Source organism: Perca fluviatilis, chromosome 2, assembly GCF_010015445.1.
Source record: "Perca fluviatilis chromosome 2, GENO_Pfluv_1.0, whole genome shotgun sequence".
Lineage (NCBI taxonomy): Eukaryota > Metazoa > Chordata > Actinopteri > Perciformes > Percidae > Perca > Perca fluviatilis.
This window is the reverse complement of record NC_053113.1, coordinates 11459474-11480316: the sequence shown is the minus strand read 5'-3', so window position 1 is coordinate 11480316 and position 20843 is coordinate 11459474. Positions and strand designations below refer to the sequence as shown.

The 20843-nt window shown below is 41.4% G+C and overlaps 1 pseudogene; it reads right to left on the bottom strand.

Annotated features, from left to right (window-relative positions):
- Window positions 1-13325: 13325 nt before the first annotated feature.
- On the bottom strand, window positions 13326-15572 carry LOC120551233 (annotated as a pseudogene).
- Between the last annotated feature and the right edge of the window lie 5271 nt (window positions 15573-20843).

Sequence of the window (20843 nt, the reverse complement as noted above, 5' to 3'; positions counted from 1 at the left end):
GGCTTCGACAGAGAAAAGGCAGAGGCGGTAGTGTCCGTGTCGTGCGGACGGGTGTGGCAATGTGTATACATACGTGATCGCGGTTCTCTGTTCCTCTTTTAAAATGAATGCACTGTCGATATCTTCTATAACCGACGCGATGGCGGAATCTACATTCAACCCAAGCGCTCTTTGGTGACGTGGTTGATTATGTAACTGTTGATCATCTGTCCATCATTGTATAAAGTCCGCCCTGACAATTTGATTGGTCCGAACAGCTCTGGTCCGAGCATAGTTGCTCCACAACGGATCAAGTCCAGACCATTGACATATATAAAATCGACCAATAGACCCTGTTTCTCTGGACGGACACCAGTGAAGGCTATTAGAAGCACTTTTCCGGTGATCTCTTCCTTTACTGCGCAGCCTCCAACTGACAGAGACAACGTAAATGTGACGTGAGCAACCTGTCTGAAAGTGTGAAGTCTTCTGGTAGCTGTGCCAAGAGAAATCTCAATCATTTCCAATCTTACAGAGACGGAGTGTAGGTATATGTAAGGAGATAACATAGGCACAGGCTAATTATTGCTAACTAACATGCTAGTTAACATTCGTAATTAAACCTAAACAGCTAATGTAAGTCGAAACTGCCTGCGAGCTTCTCCTGTACTATACGGTAATTCCTCTACTGTGCGACAGTAAGTCTCGTGGTTATGACACAATCGTTAGCGTATTTTTACAAAAGCGTCTGCTACGGAGCCATAACGTGAGGTACAAGGTAATGGAGCCTTTTATACATTGTCGTGTTTCTTTAGAACTAAACAACGGACAAATAGAGTCTTTAAATGCTTCAGATGTAAAGTTATTCGCAGTCAAGTGCCGAAAAAAAAAAATGGCGGTCAGTGGAATGCTAACAAGAGGTGATACCTTTGTAGCAACAAAATGGCGCCATCGGAGGTTGGCGTTCAGAAGCGAAGCTTACCCCATTGGTCCAGACCGATCTTCCCGACCTCAAATGTTGTGGGCGGGGCTAAGATCGGCTGGCATCCAGGCTACCATGGAACAAAACTTTCATCTAAATTAAAGGATAGGTTCCGATTTTCTATGTTAAAAGAGTAATGCCTTATGTCCACTGGATCTGCTGTGTCACGTTCCTGTTGTGCTACAGTTCAGTCACAGTTTCAATGTCCACTAGAAATGTTTGAGAAACGAAGTGCCTGTCTCTTCAGCTGCCCCATTTCTAATATAGTTCAGAATTGTTTTACTGACATTTTTCATGTTTAGAAAGTATATTGAACATACACTTTCAGCTCATTTGGATTGGTAACCACATGCTTTGCTGCCTCTAATTTTCTCTGTGATCCCTCAAATGTTGATCACACAGCACAGCTGGTTTTATTAATTGATCGTCAAACAGCTATTTGATGATAATGTAGTGTTTATGAGCCGTGGTCATATCTCTGTTTTCTCTCGAATTCTGTTGTCAGACAACAGAAACAAAAGATTAAGTAAATGTGAACAACTACATTGTCAATTCAGCTGTATTAAAACACAAGCAGCAGGGTCAGGTTTAATGAGCTTGGACTCCCTACTCCCTCCTTCTCTTGGTCTTTTCCTTCTCTCTCTCTCTGTCTCTCCCTGTCTTTAGTAACCACTGAATTTGGCTCACTCAGTCTGCTGAAGCCTCATATTAACCTCAGCTGAACTTTATGCACAAAACAAAGATTTTGTCCACTCTTTCTACAGAGTAGTCGCGTTACGAAGCCAGTATGCGGTGTAGGAATGACTTCCTGAACAATAAATCTTTCAATGCACATATGGTACGTGACCCTCAAGACCCTTTAGAGTTGCCTTCTTCAATAGAACACACAATTCTAGGGGTCAGGGATGGGGACTTGAGTTTGAGACTCGGACTCGGTGTTATTCCCCTCGTTGCATAACCTATAACCTCCCTACGTAATACGTAACGTATCTGCTGCACGTGGCCACACGTGAGAGAGGAAAACAAACATGCACGACGGCACCGACAGCTGCTGTGCTATTCATCGGAAGCTTTGGCTTTAAAATCGGCATACAACAACAACAAGGCCCACACAAAAGAAGCACAGAATGCTAAATAAGTGGACTCTAGCTCAGAGACTTGTGAACATCTCTGGTAGGAAGTATGGACCGAGTAATCTGCAAGGGGGCGCTGGGAAAACATGACCTGGTGGGTCACTATTGACCTCCCTAACACGCACGCACGCACACATGCACGCACACATTCACGCACGCACGCACACATACACGTGTGCGCACGCACACATGCACAAACATGCCTCCCCCCTGATCATGAAGATATTAAATTATGGATTTTTTTTCTATTCCTTTACGCTGCAGCATGATTGTCTATATATATAGAGTGTGTGTGTGTGTGTGTGTGTCTGTGTGTCTGTCAGTGTGTGTGTGTGTGTGTGTGTGTGTGTGTGTGTGTGTGTGAACACGTTGGATTGTCATTGAACAAACAGCAACAAGCTACAAGCGGTTTGCTGCCTGGAGGCAGCTGGTTGTAAAGTCGATAAGTGTGAAATTGATTGTCGTTATTTTGCTTCTGAAGTATTTTATCTCCATTGACTGAGAGAAAAAAAACAAAATTACTTCATAATGTGTGTACAAGGGCAATTCTCCATGAAAAACACAGGCACGCAAGTGCACATACACACATTCTCATATAAGTCTAATTTCTTTTCTGTTCACAGTTCAACAAATCAAGAAAGCAAGTATAACAAATGGTAAATAAAGATGTTAAATCAAAAGAGATGGAGTTACAGAGAGAGAATTCTAAACAGTAACACACACAACACGCATGCACTCCAACCCCACCTGCACAAAAGTTGGCATGTATAAAACGATAGACAGATAAGCATACACACAATTTTCTAGAGCGATCGGAGGGTGATAGGAGAAAAGTGGAGAAGAAAAGTGAGGTCAGAGACAGAATCCAATAATGAAGATACTTTTGTTTTAATTTTGTGTGTTTATAGCCATTTTATTTCCCATATTCCAGAGGGATCTGTATGCCAATCAAAGGCTATCAAAGGTTTCACCTATCATGTTTCATCGGCAAGGCTGTACAACAATGCTGTAGCAGCTGTCACATTTACATTTTATGTAAAAAATGCTATTGCATTACTAAACGTTATTAAGGTAATCGATGATACAGTTTACAGTGCTCATAGTAAAACAGATTCATAGTCTCAGTGTCACAATACAGGATCAAATAAAACACAGGAAAATAATAAGATATATCCAATGTTAAATAGTTTCTACAGATGTGTATACTGCAATAACATCACACAATCAGTAAAACCAGTTATCAACCCAAATATTCTTTTTATTATTACATTCAGTCTTTCAACGCATTTGTCCATCTCCACCTCATCATGACATGTCACCAAAACTAAGAGGGTTAAGCTCGTGGTTAGTAGTACTCCTGGTACATGAACATGGGTGAAAGTCTTGTGTTTTCAATAGGACACAAACTCCGCTCCCCCGCTTGACAGCCCTGTGCTTCATGACATATCCATCCATCCAACCTGACCATCCCTCTCCATGGCGCTTTGCTCTCTTATACAGCAGCGGTCAAAGTGTTGCGTAAAGCCAAAAAATTACGTGGAACACATTTAAATTAAAGTGCGTTACTTTTTGTGGCAATACGTATGAATGCCTGAGAAATCATGCTATACACGTCCACTTGATCTGTCCTCATTGAACGGCCTGACACAGACTTTTAGTTGTGAACCTATACAGAGTTTTATGCATCTGGCCCTGGGGAGGAATGAAGTGAGAGAGACAAAAATAAAAGTGAGTTATTGCCAGAAAGAGATTGAGAGGAGAGAGACTTAGAGGATGAATGAGCAGAAAATGGCATAGAGTCAAGAGAAAGAGAGACCTCAATCTGGGACTCCACATGGACCTCCTTTCTTCATAATTGGCTTGTAAAACCAAAGAGAGGTCTGGCGGTCACTTAAAAAAACATTGTTATCATCAAAGCAGATTTGCCAACATTTTTCAAACTGGTATTCATGGCATCAGAAAGGAGACAGAATGAACCTCCATTTCTCTAGAGGATAAGTATTATCTGTTTGTGTGTGCTGCAGTCTTTTGGGGGGCTGAGTTGTTGGATGCATTATGCAAGAGGCGGATGATGAACCCTCACAAGAGGGCGTCTGAGTTGAGATGAGACACTCCATGACCTGTTTTAGGAGAGCATACATTATACAGCACCGGTCCTCAAACTTGTTCTGCTGGTTGAGCTTCTGCAGGGTTTTTACAGTGGAAAACATCCGATTGTTTCCCACTGGGGAATCAGTCCAACTCTCATCTGTGCTGCTGCAACTCCCCCACTTCTGTCCCAAAATACTTGCCTCAATCGCAACAACTCATCCAGAAAGCTGCATCCTGCCTCGTATTCTGCCTCCCCAAATTCTCCCATGTCACCCAGTTCTCCTAAATTCCCCTCTCTGGCTGACTGCAATGTCTTGTATCAAATTCACAAAGCTAGTGTTGGCCATGGTTCAGTCCCACATGCCTGCTGCAGCTGCTGCTGCTTTGCAGTCAAAGAGTTCAGGTTTATTTATAAAGCATGTTTAATACAAATGTCTCCCAAAGTGCTTTCGCAAATGACAACAGAAATGCACAATTAAACGCTAGAAAATCAATAACATTTGTATTTGCATGTATGCAATTTTATTTCATCATCATCATCATCATCCTCATCATCATCATCATCAGAAAACGGGTCAATCAATGGCACCGTTTGTTGAAATAGTTCTTATCCGCTCTACCCTGGCTGTAGATAGGTGGGCCAACGCATTTTTTGTCTCAGTGCAAGTAATTAGGTTTTTTTTTTGTCTTTTGTTGGCTCACTTTTATTCACAACATGCTAACCGGCAACATAGGATTCCATTCACTACGCTAAGCTAACTAGCGGCGGCGCTGCCGGTGTTGCACCGGACTAAAACAATGCACGCACAAAAAATGCATTGGCCCACCCTATCTACAGCTAGGGGAGACCGTGATAAGAACTATTTCAACAAACGGTGGCGTATCCCTTTAAAATCAACTCACTTGTGCCTTTTGGACATTTTAGAAATCTGATTTTGGACCTCCAGACTTCTACTTGTAATTGCTTTACTACATCCTGGTTATCCTGATCCGTTTCTCAAATTGTTTCTCCATTTCGGAATGTTTTGGTGTCTTTCTATGTTCTTATGATGGTGTCGCTTTCTATTCTGCGTTGTTTTCTTTGTCTTTGTAACTTGATGTCATTGTAAATGAGGGCTGCCTAATCCTCCCATTAACATGTCCCCTTGCTTTGGGATGGCGAAGGCCCTTTTCAGCCACAAGAACGTTTCCAGAACCCTTTTGGAACTCAGGACCTTTACCTGCATTTCGACTGCAGGAATGTAATTTAAGTTTTGGTTCCTGGGCCGTAGAAGTCCCTGCTGTGGAGGTAGGACTTTCTTAAGAACCAGGAACTATCGGGTATCAAAATCTGACCAGGCTGGAGTGCTAAACATCAAACCTCCAGACTGATATACCACTTCTACACTGGATGGTGTTGGGACCAGAGATTTACATGTTTGTTGGGAATGGACCCAAAACTCTGTTGATCAGAATGTAAGCCAGCAGTTCTAAGAGGCTTAAGGTGGGTGTATGCTTGATATGAACTTTCTGCAGCGTGTCAAAAGCGATTATAGTGTAGCTGCTATGAACAGCCACACTAAAAGGCGGAGTGACAACCCTGCTGTCATAGAGACGGGGGAGAGCTGCTATAACAGCACCCACTTTTCAGAGTCTTTTCGTAATTGGTCATAAACAACGGTCTCTTGTCATTTCTTGAATTTGTCTGACAATTTTGGCGTTGGCCCTTACAGAGGGAGGTTTCCAAATCTCGTCTTCCCTCCAGTTAGGCCTTTTACATGTCTGTCTTTGTGTAAATTACTATTCTTCACCCTCGGATGTTTTTTTTTTTTTCCCGGTTTGTGGCCAGCGGCATAACAGAAATGTCATCAACACGCCCACTCACTCGCTGTGAATTTTCCGGACAATGAGCTGCTCTATTCACACATGGGCTAAATGGGACATTACACAGACTTTGTACTCAGGAGCTGGCAGGATAAAGTCTGTTTAATGTCCGATCCAACTGATTCGGACATTTGCATTGTCACATACAGCTCCTCTGTGTAATGTCTAGATACATTCAAGGTTGCAGTACATGTGTAAAAACACATTTTGTAGGTGAAGGTGGCAGCTAATGGCTTCCTCCGAAATTATTCTTATAAGCCCTGATATTCTTTTACCAAAGCTGACAGCAGCATGACAAATGTGAAGGAGAGAGGCAACCTAGATCTTTGACACAACATACACCCAGGCATAATCTTTTAAGAAATCCTTTCCACATGTCTCCTTAGCTTTATTTACCTTTGTAATCTTACTTATTTTGCTCATTTGTCTCCATTAAAGGTTCATTCAGGGGTTACACTCTGCTTCTGAACTTTACACACCTTACTGCTGGTTGCTCGAAATGATGCTGGTCTAGAAACTGAATTTCTCCACTGATGTACTCATTGTAAGTCAATGTGTGCATGAGCCTCAGTGAAAAACAAAATATGAATATCTTTAGCTTTTATATGGTGAGACTCAGCCTACTGACACGTATGACAGTGCAGTCTCTCTTTTGGCCTTTTAGCATCACTCGTCTGCCATTCCTTAAAATGCAACATCAAGTCAAACAGTTGGCAGCCAGTAGTGGTTAGAAATTATACTTTTATTGCATTGATCTGTTTGACAGCAGCTACACGTTATGGGGTATGCTTCAAACAAAGATCGGCAAAAAGCATCTCGGCAGATGACAGCGGTGTCAGAAGTTGAAATTGTCCTGTAACCGACAATCCAACAATCATGCTCACTTTATGCAGCCATTGGACAAAATATGCAGAGGTGGCAAAGTAAGCAAGATTTGAATGCAACATCATAAATGCCAGAAGACTGTTTGAAAGTCCCCTTTTGTATGATTCATTGTGTTGAGACTACAAAGCTGACACAATTCTGTTACAGAAAGTTTCTCTTGTCTCTATTCGTTAACAAATTGGCGTTAAATAGCTTTGGGATAAGCTTAATTTCATCCCTCACATAGAAACCTTATTAAACTCCAACTTGGGTGTTTTGACTTGACAATTACAACTCTAAAATTGACTTTGCATTCATTTAGAACGCTGATATCAGACAGAGTTGTCAGCTCAGTGGAGTAGGGAGGATTCAAAGGTCTGGACCCAGGCAATCAGAACACACCTTCACTCTCAGTTCATCTCTCTACACTTCTTTCCATTCATTCACTGATTTCACTCCTGGCCACTTTCAAGCATTCAAGCATTACAAGCCAAGAGAGATAGGGATTGTGGTTGCACACATTGGTTTCCAGGTTCGGAGATAAAATGACAAACCCTGCCCCATGTAGCTGAACTACTCACAATATCAGTCTGTTTCTGTATTCACTCTTTTCCTTTTGGTTCCTCAGCGTCTCACGGTCTCTGAGGGCAGTCGTTCCCCGGCCTACTTTCGGTAAAATGCCCATTATGCTGTTGACATTTTCACTGGCGTGCAGCACGTTAAACAGCAGAACTGCAGGATCACTTCATGTGATTTACGACGCTTGTCACCCTGATGTCAGGGGAAAATGTCAATCCGGTCATTTCACTCATGATAAATGTACTGGTTTGGAGATGCAGAACCTGCAGTCTGGGTAACGCAGACGTCCTGTGTTGGAAATATGCTGGGTTCTTATCCATCAGATCAACATTTCAGCTTTTAAAATCATTTTTTTCATCCATAGATGGGTTTGATTCTTCATCTCATATGGTAACACAGCTGCTCCGGCTATCGGTGCATTGCAGAGAGAGTCTGGATTTGAAACATCTTCTCTATTCTCTGTTACTCTCTTCTCTTGTCCGTTCTAATCTTGATTTAACCTTTCCTTTTAAGTGGATGAGTAATTTTTGCATCTAAGTTTTAAAATGTCACCCTTAGGCAGTTCAATTAGAAGAGGGCAGTTTTATGGATGGAATGTGACAGAGGAAAATAAAATCTTGCAATATAGCAATAATATAAAATACAGTTTCTTTTGCATTTCTACATTGAGAATAATTCTGGTTTATTAAAACTTGGGTCTTACTATGTGTAAGACTATGGTACTTGTCTTAGTATGTCTTACTGGGTCTTAATATTTTATCATTGTTTGATAAAATATTGTCATACTAACCAAAACAATTGTTTGTCCTTCAAGCAAAAACAAACACTGGGACTGGGAGCCAAGATGGCCGGGGCTAACAGTAAATACTTTTTCACACGAAAAGATGAACAAATAACCATTCAGCTGTGGATTTATCATTTGGGAATTTTTGTGCAAAGTCTCTAAAAGACACTTCAGTTCCAGGCTGGATTACAAAACTTCTGGAAGCCCACATTGGAAAGGCCCAGCAGAATCACGCTAGCTTGAAGCATTGCGGAGATATCTAACATTATGTAAATTGATTTATGGATTCATCAGTATGGATTTATTGTACAAAGACATTGTAATTCCAGGATGCATTACAAAGCTTCTGGAAGATGGCCGACTCATCTCCACCTTCCACTGTACAAAAATGTGTAGAATTTGTAGACAAAAAAAAGTAACTCTCTACACTTTATTGTTCTGGAGATATTGAATATGATATAAAACATGTGCTGATGGATACCACATTGTCGTCCCCAGGGGGTGAAAAACTTAAAATGATAGCTGAAAACAGAAACAAAAATATATCCAGTAAAGGATTCGAAAGGATTATGATTCTATAGGTGGATTCAGATTTGTTGAAATGCCATCCAAACCCGACAGCAAGTATGTTTTTTCATCAGGTGTCTGATTCACGTTTGATCTGAAGGTTTAAGGTGACAGATGTCTAATTGGCAACATTCGTCTGATTATGTCTCGTCCTCCCACTCTATTTCTCTCTCATCATTCTATTAGCCACCAGGCATCACCTAATGGGGCCTACAATGAGGTTTTCACACACACACACACACACACACACACACACACACACACACACACACACACACACACACACACACACACACACACACACACACACACAGCTGTAATAGATTTAGAGAGAAACCATCCCTTCCTCTAACCAAGCTAACTTCTTCCATTTATTTCTGTCTGGCGAGCTGCCCAAACTAATGGCGCAGGACGTGTCCTAACGAGGTGCCCTAATGAGCTGACCTAACGAGAAGCCAGTCCCTGCCGTCTGATAGCGTCCGCTCCGCTCCACTGCTCCGATGTCATCTTTGTCTTTGCACTGGACAGCAACGTCCAACATAACAAGCAGTCCATTCCCCTCCAGTCTCCACGGGCAGGGCCAGGCTAATGTCTGATGGCTTCGTGCTTCAGTGACCAGGACAGCGATGTTCTAACATCTCAGTGTTATGTCCTCAGAGGTTAGAGGGGTGCACACGTGACTGAACAGTCACTGGTTAACATCTCAGGACAGGCAGCATAAATCTGAGAGTTTACATCTCTGCTCTGCCTCAGTACAAAGTGCTGCAGAGACACTGCTTTAGGCAGGTCAAATGACACAGGTTTAAAGTGGACAACAGTCAAATATTTGTATACCCTTTTTCTCACCAACATTAGCGCATATATGCACATTTTTAAAACATGCGTAAACCCGCTAAAAATAGCCGATGACGAGAATGCCTTTCTTCTTTGTTTTTCTTGTGTGTCATGCTCAACGTCAAGAACATGCCGGAAAACAGGGTTAGTAAACAATAGAAAGCAGCATGGAGGCTAGCGACAATCGAACGGTGGTTACTTTTCAAGAATTCTCTTTCAAACTCGGTGCCAACTAATTGGGACCGATGTCCAACCGCTGCTTGGATGGAGGCAGACAAAATTTGTGGCCAAGATGAAAGATAATTGCAATAGCATCATGCCGGAAAAAGGGGCGAAAACTAGCGTGTTCACCCAGATGTCCTGCTTCCATCACTGGTTATTGGAGCTGGATCCGGTTAATACCCGCGACTACTGCAGAGAGTCATTTGGCCCGGGAGTTAATGCCGATTGTAAACTTTCCCACTGAAGACCTAAGCCAGACGTTAGTGGGTGTTAGTGGGTTTCAGTTAGTGGGAAAGTAGTCTGTATCCACAACATTACACTTCCGGGATTGATCCAATGCTGCCGAAAATCCTGCCCCAATGTTCATTACCTTCCGCGTTCTTTGTGTTGGAATTTGGACTATGGTTAACTGCTCCTCAAATCTCTCCATGGTAAATCCAGACAGCTAGCTAGACCATCTGTCCAATCTGAGTTTTCTGTTGCACGACAAACTACTTTTGAACGTACACATGTTCCACCAAAACAAGTTCCTTCCCAAGGCTATTTTGCAGAGGCACCGTTTCTCCGTCCGACGCTCATCTCATTGTGATTGGTTTAAAGAAATGTCAATAAACCAGAGCACGTTTTTCTCCCATGCCAGAATGCTTTGTGGACTAGTCAGACCCTCCTCCGCAGCCCTGTGGAGGATGATCTGGCAATGCGAGACTAGTTGTTAGTAGGATCAGTTCATTGTTGGTTTGGGTCTTTCCATGGGACAAGGAAAATTAGCACCAGCCTTCCTTCAGGTAGTTAACAGACTGGTGCCTTTATGATTTCCTTCATCACCAAGTTTGTTTCTCTGATAAATGAGCCTCGTCTCGTTGACACCAAGTTCAACTAACCCAAGGATTAGTGGCTGCGCTTTGATCAATTTGCTCGAGTGTGATGCTTTAGCAGCGATTTAAATGACATATGGCTACGAAATAAAAGCATTCTGACAGAATTACTGGGCAGCTATTCTGGTCAGGATAGCTGAGTTCTCTAAGTGGACAGTGTTTAGTGTTGAAATGCTATTCCAGGGATTTGAACCACCAACCTTCTGATTCAACATGCTAAAAGGAGACTGTTGTCTTCCGTTAGTGGATTTGCTAATTGGTCAAGATTTGAATTTAGCCTGAGGTTGAGTCAAACGAGGAGTGAGTGAGGGAGTTCTGGCCTATGAGGATTTATTAGGGGAGAATTAATTTGCAGATGACTGAAAGCAAAAGCTGCCATTGATAAAGGCAAATGATCTGTGACTTTGAGTTAATAGTGCCATTTACACGACATATGGTTCCTCAATGAAAGCCTTACAGTGAGCTGCAGAGAGCCAAATTGACATATGGCTTTAAATAGCTAGCTAGCTAGCTGCAGCAAGGTTGTATTGTGACAGATGGTTTGGTTAGAAAATAGTAGCCCTGAAGTTAGTTGGCTAAAGGAAAGCTGTCGGATTCGCTGTTGCTTTGTGGATTTCCTGCGACCATCTCTAGAGAAGTTATTCTCTCTTTTGCCTTTTTTATCCTTTCATTTTCATCGCTTTCCTCCATGTGGCGTCCTCTGTATTTGTGCTCTCTTGTCATGTCTTCTCTTGCTGCCTCTCCTCTCCCCTTGCCTCATTTTCTCTTGATATCTCGATATTATGACACACAATATTTATGGGAATGCAGATTGATGATGATGGGGCCCCCTCAGGCATTTAAATGTACAGATCATCATACAAGCTTTCAATGTAAGGAAAAATATCTTACATTTAACTATATCATGCAGTTTCACGTCATTTTCTGTCAGTCAGTTTTGATTTATTTATACTTATTTTCATGTTTCTCAGTCAACAGTGGAGCTGCTGTCTTTAAGTAAAATAGAAAAAGAAAAATCAATCTAGCAATTATCATCAATTAACGTTAAGTAAAAATGTTTTCAAGTGGTACTCTGGGCTTGAAAGGTATCTGTCAAAATGTTAAAGTGTCACAACACTTTAATTCCTTTCCTTTAACTCTAGCTTTAGCCTAAAATAAAAAAAAAATATATATTTTTTATAACTTGGCTTTTATTTTGATATCTTCATTGTGTTACGTTTAGGGAAATGGCGGACATAGAAATGCAGAGACAGCAGGGCAGTGGTGAGCTTGAGGATTTAATAAAATAAAAATCAATACAAAGTTGTCGGGTTGGATCAGCGGATAGAGCAGGCGGATATATACTGAGAGGTTTATGCCTCGACGCAGAGGTCCAGCCTTCGAATCCGACCTGTGATGATTTCCTGCATGTCTTCCCACTTTCTCACCTAGCTGTCTTATCAATTAAACCAAAAAATATTCAAAAAAAGAAGAAACACGATACAAAAAAGGAGTTCTGAAGACAGCAGGCAAAAATAGTTCCAAAATGTTGAGGAAGCCAAAAGACCAGAGGCCTGTACTACGAATCAAGATCAACATGCCCTGGATTTATTTCAGTTACCCGGCTTCACTAACCCTAACAACCGCGGTCCAACATAAGCTGTGTCACGACGATGGTTATCAACTAGTTCAATCAAACCAATTCAATTTTATTTATAGTATCAAATCATAACAAGAGTTATCTCAAGATACTTTTCAGATAGCCCCAACAATTCCAGTGATTCCCCCAAGAGCAAGCATTAGGAGTGGCTAATGTGACAGTGGTGAGGAAAAACTCCCTTTTTAGGAAGAAACCTGGGACAGACCCAGGCTCTTGGTAGGCGGTGTGATGAACAGTGGCAATAGTAGTTACACTAAAGATAATGGAACAGTGACTAGAAATGGTAGTCATAGTAGTTCATGTCATAGCGTGGCACAGCAGAGCATTGGTTTCCCAATCCAGCGACGTGTGCAGTCACATAAAAGAGGCGGTGTTTGCACCGTATGTCCAATCGCAAAACGAGAGCCGCATATTTCACACAAGAGGAGCAGACAATAATTTTACAAACATATCAGGAATACAGACATATAAAACAGGCAAAAAGCAACACAGTCGCTGCTGCCACATCAGGGAGGGAAAGCTGGCAGGAAATATCAAATGCTGTAAATGCGTAAGTTACATGACTTATTGATATCACTGCCGCAGGCACAAGATCTGACCATAATTACACTTGTGCATTTCGTAATGTTAAACTTTTGTTGTTGTATTATTTTAGTTGCAACCCTGGCAGTGGCAAACAATCATGGGAGCAAATTAAAAACTAAATATAAAAACATAATTCATATCGGTAAGTAGCAGTAGGCAATACTTGCACATATTTTAAGGCCAACAAGTACAAGGCTGAATTGCCTGAGTCAGTCCCTTTTGTAGGATATTGGTATACAAAGGGCCTATAGAACAATGCAATTGCTTGTAGCCAACAGGAAGTAAAATGAGGAAAAGAAGACTGGAGAGGGCCCTCCTCCACAGGACTTCACTCCTGCTGAGGAGCTGGCCCTCTCCAGGAATCAGGGTCGTGCCCTGATGGAAGGAGTGGAAGGGGGCATTTCTTCAGACCGTAGTGGCAGCAGCTCAGGAAACCCAGGCATATGTACAGGGTATGTTTCAAGTAATCTATGTGACCATGTTCAGTCAACAATTATTTATGAATATTGAAGGAGTGAAATGGAGCAGACAATGTGAGGGCCCTGTAGAAGAGAACCCTGGAGCTCGATATAGAATACAAGAGGCTTTTAATTAAAACATCAAGGCTGCAGATTGAAAAACTGGAATATGAGAAGAAGGTAGTACATGACTGAATGTATGAATGAATGAATGACACTAAACTTACAGTTACACTGACATTCTTTTTCTGTGTTCCTAGGAAAGGGACAACACATGAGGATGCATTTTTTCAACCTTTTTTTTAACGTTTTGGTCTTTTTCTACGTTTTTGTGGCTTGTCTTAAAGATTTGTTGTTGTGCCTTCGAGTCTTTTGTGGGGGTTTTCACCAATTTTTTTTTCAATTTCCCATTTGTAGTTTAAAAAAAAATGCTATATAAGTGAATAAAACATCCACATTCAATTCAAGTAGTGAAATGATCCTTTATTTAACTTGTGAAGAGAATTGTAGGACTTTGGGTTTTTTGGTTTGACATTTTTTGGTTGAAAGAAACCCAAATTTATGATGTGGAAATGATTAGAAAATGGGTCAAATCGACCCAAGGACAACAGAAGGGGTTAAGGGGAGACACCCCAGTGAATAGGGATAACATATCAACATGAAAGCTCCCCAGTTGATAACTAATATTAGGTGAAATATTGTTTTTATTACTAGTTTCCTGTAAATGTATGTTTAAATGAGCAAATGATGCATTGAGTTGTAAAATATGATTGAATTTGCATACATTTCCAGAACGGAAATCAGAACATTGGATTAAGACAGAATGGAAATCATTGTCATTTTGTCAACATATTCGAGTCCACAGTTTTTACAGAGGGCACTTTGGATATCACTCCATTAATCAGAATGTGGTGGCAACAGCCATTAAAGAAAATCTGTATAGCTCAAATTCTGTATAAACAAAATAGCACAACTGATAAGTAAAGAATTATGTTTTAGCCTGTCTCCCCTTAAAAAAAAACCTGCTGTGTAATAGCCAGTAGGGTAGTCAAGGGTGATGGGGTCTACCACATCTGGGGGTTGCTGGCTGACAGATGGGGCTCTCTCCTTTCTTATCGAGGCCACATTGTGGAGCACGACACAGTCACGATTTGACAAGCCCGGTCTGGGGCCACTCGGAGGCCACGCAGGCAGTTGAAGTGGGCTTTAATGATGCCAAAGGTCATCTCTATCCTGACCCTTGTTCTGCTAAGGGCCACATTAAAGGCATTCTGTGGCCCTGTGTTCGGGTCAGGATAGGGGGTCATCAAAAAGGGCTGGCAGGCGTACCCTCGGTCCCCTACCAGCAATCCACTGAAGAGCCCTGAAGATGAAAATTAATATTAGCATAATCAGTATTACAAAATGCAATACAAAATGTTACTTACAATTGCCATAACTTGCTCTAATCTGTGGCACAGTGCAGGCTCCCTAAAGATCCGGGAGTCATGGACTGACCCAGGCCACTTTGCCTCAATGCTGGTAACCAAACATTGATGGTCACAACTCATCAATTCAACTCATGGAAAAGCATCTTGAGTTAAAAATCCATCCACATAACAGCATTAACGTGAGGGGAATCATCAATGTGCATTTTACCAGTATGACCAAAAATGTGTAGCCTGTCCTTTATGCTTTACCTGAACGTTGATGCTGTGGAATGACTTGCGATTAATGAAATCGCCTTCATTCTCCCCCAGCGATGCAGCAATAGGCATATGGGTGCAATCGATGGCACCAATCACCCTCGGGAATTTAAGTTAATATTTACCGCGGCAGACCGTGTTCTTACTCAGGTTCTCCGCATCACCCACACTATACATGAAAGTACCCGTAGCGAAATAATGCAACGCTATGCATACAGTCTGTGGGACTGTGAGCGCACGGCTTCGATGTGTCGCATTGGTAACATACGGCTCAAGATGCTGGCAAAGATACGTAATTCCCTCTCCTGAGAATCTATATCTTCCATAAAGACACTCATCAAGGAATGCCAAAGGGTTTTGTGGGTCTGTAAATGTTCTGGCTCTTCTGAGTGCACCAAGCTCCACAGGATCTTCTAAGAACGGTGACGCCATTATCATAAAAAATGAATGGGTCAGTGGGCGGTGCTTTTATACCGGTTGATCTCTGATCTCCAACATAACCTGCTCCCGAGCAGGTTAGGTGTTCAGCATGAGTTACCACGGCGATTGAACCCGGTAACAAGTGATCCACCGTCGTGATACAGAAAACCCTGGGTTGAACCTGAAGTTACCTCGTTAACGCCAAATCTTGATTCGCAGTACAGAGCTCAGGAATCACAAAAAACTGGAACACCGAGACAAAGGGGGTAGACTTACATACACTCACACACAATACGATTATCTGACAACAGACAAAGGCAACACAGAGATTAAATACACAAGGTAACAAGGGACAGGTGACACGAGGGCTCAGGAACAGGTGAAACACATCAGGGTGGGGCAGACAATCACAAAGGCGGGAAACCACAAGGCAGGAAGTAAAACAAGACATGGCATGGGAGAAAACAGACTACAAAATAAAATTGGAAGCTGAAGCATAAAACATACACAAGGATGAAAACAGGGAACAGAGAACACATATCTCAACATATTCAGGTTGAGCCGATGTACTGATAATGAGCTCCACGAGTACAAATAATAAGATATTCATTCAGACATGAGACGAGTTCATTAACTGGATGTGGATCTCATTATGTCACGATTGTACGTCTCAAATGTCCCCCACAAGATGCTTCAACTGTGCAGCGATTGCATGATTAGCAGTGTGTGTGTCAGTGTTAATGGTTAAAAGTGGATTAGCCTGCCTTGTTCTGACAGGAAGCAAGTTGTCTGCCAGTGTGAGGAAACATCTTTCATTATCTATTTTTCTTTTCTTTTTTATCTTTCTTGATTTTAGTCATGCAGTGGAACTCTCTGTCAGGAAATACTCCCTCAAAACAACGTCATACTGTCACATTCCAATCTTCTAATTTACGTTAGTTTGCCAGGACAGCAGTTCATTTTAAGGCACAGTTTGATACAGTTAAATGTAGCCCTAATTATAAGTGGCAGGCATTGCAAAGTGACTTGGAGAAATACTGCATAATCTAGGTGTAGACAGCTGTAAATGTAATTGGGTAATAACATAATACTAATAATAACATCTGTAACAAATGACCCTGTTCTCCTTTAAGCCTTTAAGCATAAGTTAGGCTTTTACAATATAACAAGTGTATATTGTAATGTATGTGTGGATATGAGCAGCTATAAATGCCTCAATTTGACTCCCAGTATAATGTGTGTAATGGTTGGTAGTGTAGTATCTCTGTCTTTTTTTTACAGACTGTTATGTTTAATCTGTTGACAGGATTGATCCTGTTGTTTGTCAGTCAGACAAAGACTTTTAGTGTGTGAGTGTGTGACATAAACGACCATGAATCTTTTTTTGCGGTTGTCTGACAATGATGTTCACGTGAAGCCATGCGTGTTTATAACAGCTGGAAGACTGCCGACAGAAAACATTTGTATTATGCAAATACACACTTGGGTACATTACATTCATTTTTAATGCATGTTTTAAAAAGTGAATGTGAAGCGTAGCTGCTGCACGTTGTGTATTTCCTGTGTTTATGTAGCATATGACAATCATGCAAGCACTTGTACGTGTGGTGATTTTCAATTGCTCCGTGTAACAGGCTCCTCTAAATGCTGCTGTTTTGTGAGAGTGACGATGTGTGTGTGTGTCTGTGTGTGTGTGTGTGTGTGTGTGTGTGTGAGACATAAAGGATGGGCACCAAATGAATCTGGCAGAATTCACACATCTCTAGCCAGGATTAGGTGTTGTTGAAGGTGCACGAAGACATCTTCCACATGTGACACACACACACACACACACACACACACAAACACACACACTGGCAGGCACACAAATAATAACAATTACTTTCCCTTTCGGGGGTCATCTTCACTTCACAAATCTCATTTAGCTGGTGTTCATATCCAGCTGGACAGCTTAAAACAAGTGAGCAAGCACTTTTTTTCTGCTGTATGTGGGCGAATAAACACCCACTTTGTAAAGCCTACGCCACACACACATGGGTATTTATTTTATTAGCTTTTTCTCTGCATTTTGGCCTTTCGTCCACATAAACTGTTTTATGTCCATCTAATCCATTTAACTGTTTCATACTGCATACTACTGATGAAAGCAGTAGGTAATGCATACTGCATTCGTCTGTAGTATGTAGCAGGCAGGCCTCAGTCTATCTCAGCTCTCCCGCAACTGCTCACAATCACTTCCTTTGTCAACTACCGCAGCTGCGATAACGCAGGTAAGCCACACCCACGCATACTATACTGTAGCCAGGTTAGCCATTGTTAGCAATACAAGTTTATAACAATAACTATGTGGCATTGTGTACATGCAAACGCCGTAGCAACATGTCTATGGACAATACTGTGTGTACGGCTGATTTAATGAGACACAAATCAGACAGAAGTGCAAAAAGCAGTATATTCATACAGCTTTCACTACTGTTGATGCAGCCATGTTGAATCCAACTTCAGGGAGCGTTGCAGTTGACATTTCCAACCAGTAACTCGGAAATTCTGACTTCCCAATTGAACCGGAACGCAGCAGCCATTGAAATACAATGGTTCCATTTCATGATGTACATGTTTGTAACTGGGACGCGATAAACTCGGGGGTGACATCAATGTCCGTTGCGACTTCCGAGCTTACAGTAATGAACACAGCAATACTCCAGTTTCCCATCAGCTCTTTCAACTCGGGCATGATTCATCTTAAAGCAAAACATGTAGACGTCAGACCGGCATGTTAACCCTCATCAGCAGCTTCTCTATTTCTTTTTTTGTAACAAACATGACTTCTTTATCTCATATTCATAGGAAACGCTGAAGCATCCGGCTCTCTATCAAGTAATCTATGTCCTAATCTACACAAAAACCACCTAAAACCACTGAGGCTGACGTGTCTTCACACATTATGTAGAGATGTGAGGAAACAACCAGCGATAAGTGTGTGTGTGTGTGTGTGTGTGTGTGTTGGGTGTATATGTTTGTGCGTGTGTGTTTGTGCCTTGTGTGTATGTGTGTGTGTTCGTGTGCTTGTCTGTGTGTGTGTGGTGTGTGTGTGAAGACGGTTGCCATGATGTTTTTATCATAATGTAACATCACCATGTCTGGTTATAATGGTCTGTTTCTGCATGTTTTGGTCAGGAATAGTTGCTTTATAATTTCCCACGTGACTTAACATTAAAGGAGATTTAATTTTCATTAAAGTAGGGGGACTCCCCCCCGGAGCGAGACCAACTATAGCGGAACCTGAGAGGTTGATGAGTGTCGAAAATAAATAAATAAATCGTTGGTGGCCTGGCCCTGAGGTCTCTTAGATCTGAGGACGAATCTATCCTGTATGGCCCACGAGCATGACTCAAACTAAAAGGTGACAGAGCCTTTGCAATTGCTGCTGAACCAGCTTCCTTTAGATATCAGATGTGCTCCCTCCATTTCTGTTTTTAAATCTAAAGACACATTTTAACTCACTAATCTCTCAATCTGTCATGTCTATAATTCTGTATTTGTGAACTGCTGCTTGTTGTTATAGTTGGGATGGATGTTCTTTTGATGTTTTCTTTCTACTGCTTTACTTTTTCCACTTCAATGTTCTTTTATACAGCACTTTGGTCGGCTTAAGCTGTGTTTAAATGTGCTCTAGAAATAAACTTTACTTACTTAAATTCAATATAAGAAACCTTTTTACATACCGAGAGATATGTTGCAATAATTTATCATTTTTATTTTACAGTAGGGGTGACCCCCGAATAGTCGAAGATTCGATGCATCGATATGCGGAGCCTGATTCGACCACCAATCCCACAGTCGAATCTTCGCGGGTGTTATTATGAAACGAGGATCATACCATTTTGGCAATATGGGGGTGCTCAATGTCTAATTTCACACAGAACTACTGGTTTTGTACGGTTATATTAAGTTATATACAGCCTTTAATTATGATAATGCTGTAAAAAAAAAAAAAAAGGTGAAAAGAAAAAAGCGTTCAATAAATATTTTTTACATGTGTGTGTGTAAATCCAACCACCACCCCTGTGACAGATTTAAGTTTCACTTTCCCTGATCCTTGACAGACGAGGAGCATCTTGGCGGCAGGGATTAACGTTACTTAACAATGTCTGGAAAAAGAAAATCTAAAGTGTGGATGCACTTTGAAATGGTAAAATATGATCCAAAAAAAGTTATATGCAAGTTGTGCCAACAGCTCATGTCCTACCACTCGTCAACAACAAACATGGTTTTCCACTTAAAACGGGTACGTTTATTACCAATAAAGACGGTTCACTCTTTCATATATAATGGCGTTTTTAATTTACAAATAGCAATATCATATGTTGGGACTTCAGACTGACGACGGCAGTTCATCTAGTAGTAGTAGTAGTAGTAGTAGTAGTAGTAGTAGTAGTAGTAGTAGTAGTAGTAGTAGTACCGGAGCTGCGCCAAAACTAACTCAAAGAAAGCTAGATTTGAGACCGCCATTGTCTGAGAAAAGGAAAAGAGAAATCAGGGACAAAATTGCAGAGTTTATTGTGCTCGACATGAGGCCAGTGAATGTTGTGGACGGTGAAGGTTTTAAAGAATTAATGCGCACACTTGAGCCAGGATACACAGTTCCCAAAAGAGAGACGGTTATGCATGCGGTGGATGCAAAATACGTGTCCATAAAATTGTTTTACCCTCCTGCTGACTAGTGTCGTGCCCCTCCCAACCCATTCACACACACACACACACATAGATGATTCGACTATCAGTCGACTATAGAAAGATTCGACAATTCTGATTCGAATGTGTAAATCCTTAGTCGGGGACACCCCTATTATACAGACAACCGATTAAAGACTGATATAGACCAAGGTATAATAACAAGTATATAAAACTGACATCACTGCAAGATACAACAAATATAAATGCATTCAAATTCCTCTACATTAGTATAAAACAACTTTTTTTTTTTTAAAACACCTTAGGTGACGTAATGTTTAAGGGTTAATTACCAACAAAAATATTTAAAACATTATCACATCACTGTTCGGTTCGGTTCGACTTGATGAACCAAAAGTTCATCTCACCCTCTTCCCAATCTCTGCATCTGAGAGTGACTTCTTCTCCCTCTGAGAACAGCTCTACAGCAGGTGGGCCAGATTTGGGACACACCACCAGCCAATACTCTTGCTCTCTTTTAGAGGCTTTACAGGAGTACACACCTGTGTGATTTAACATTAGAGATGAAAACACCAGCGAGTAGTTTTG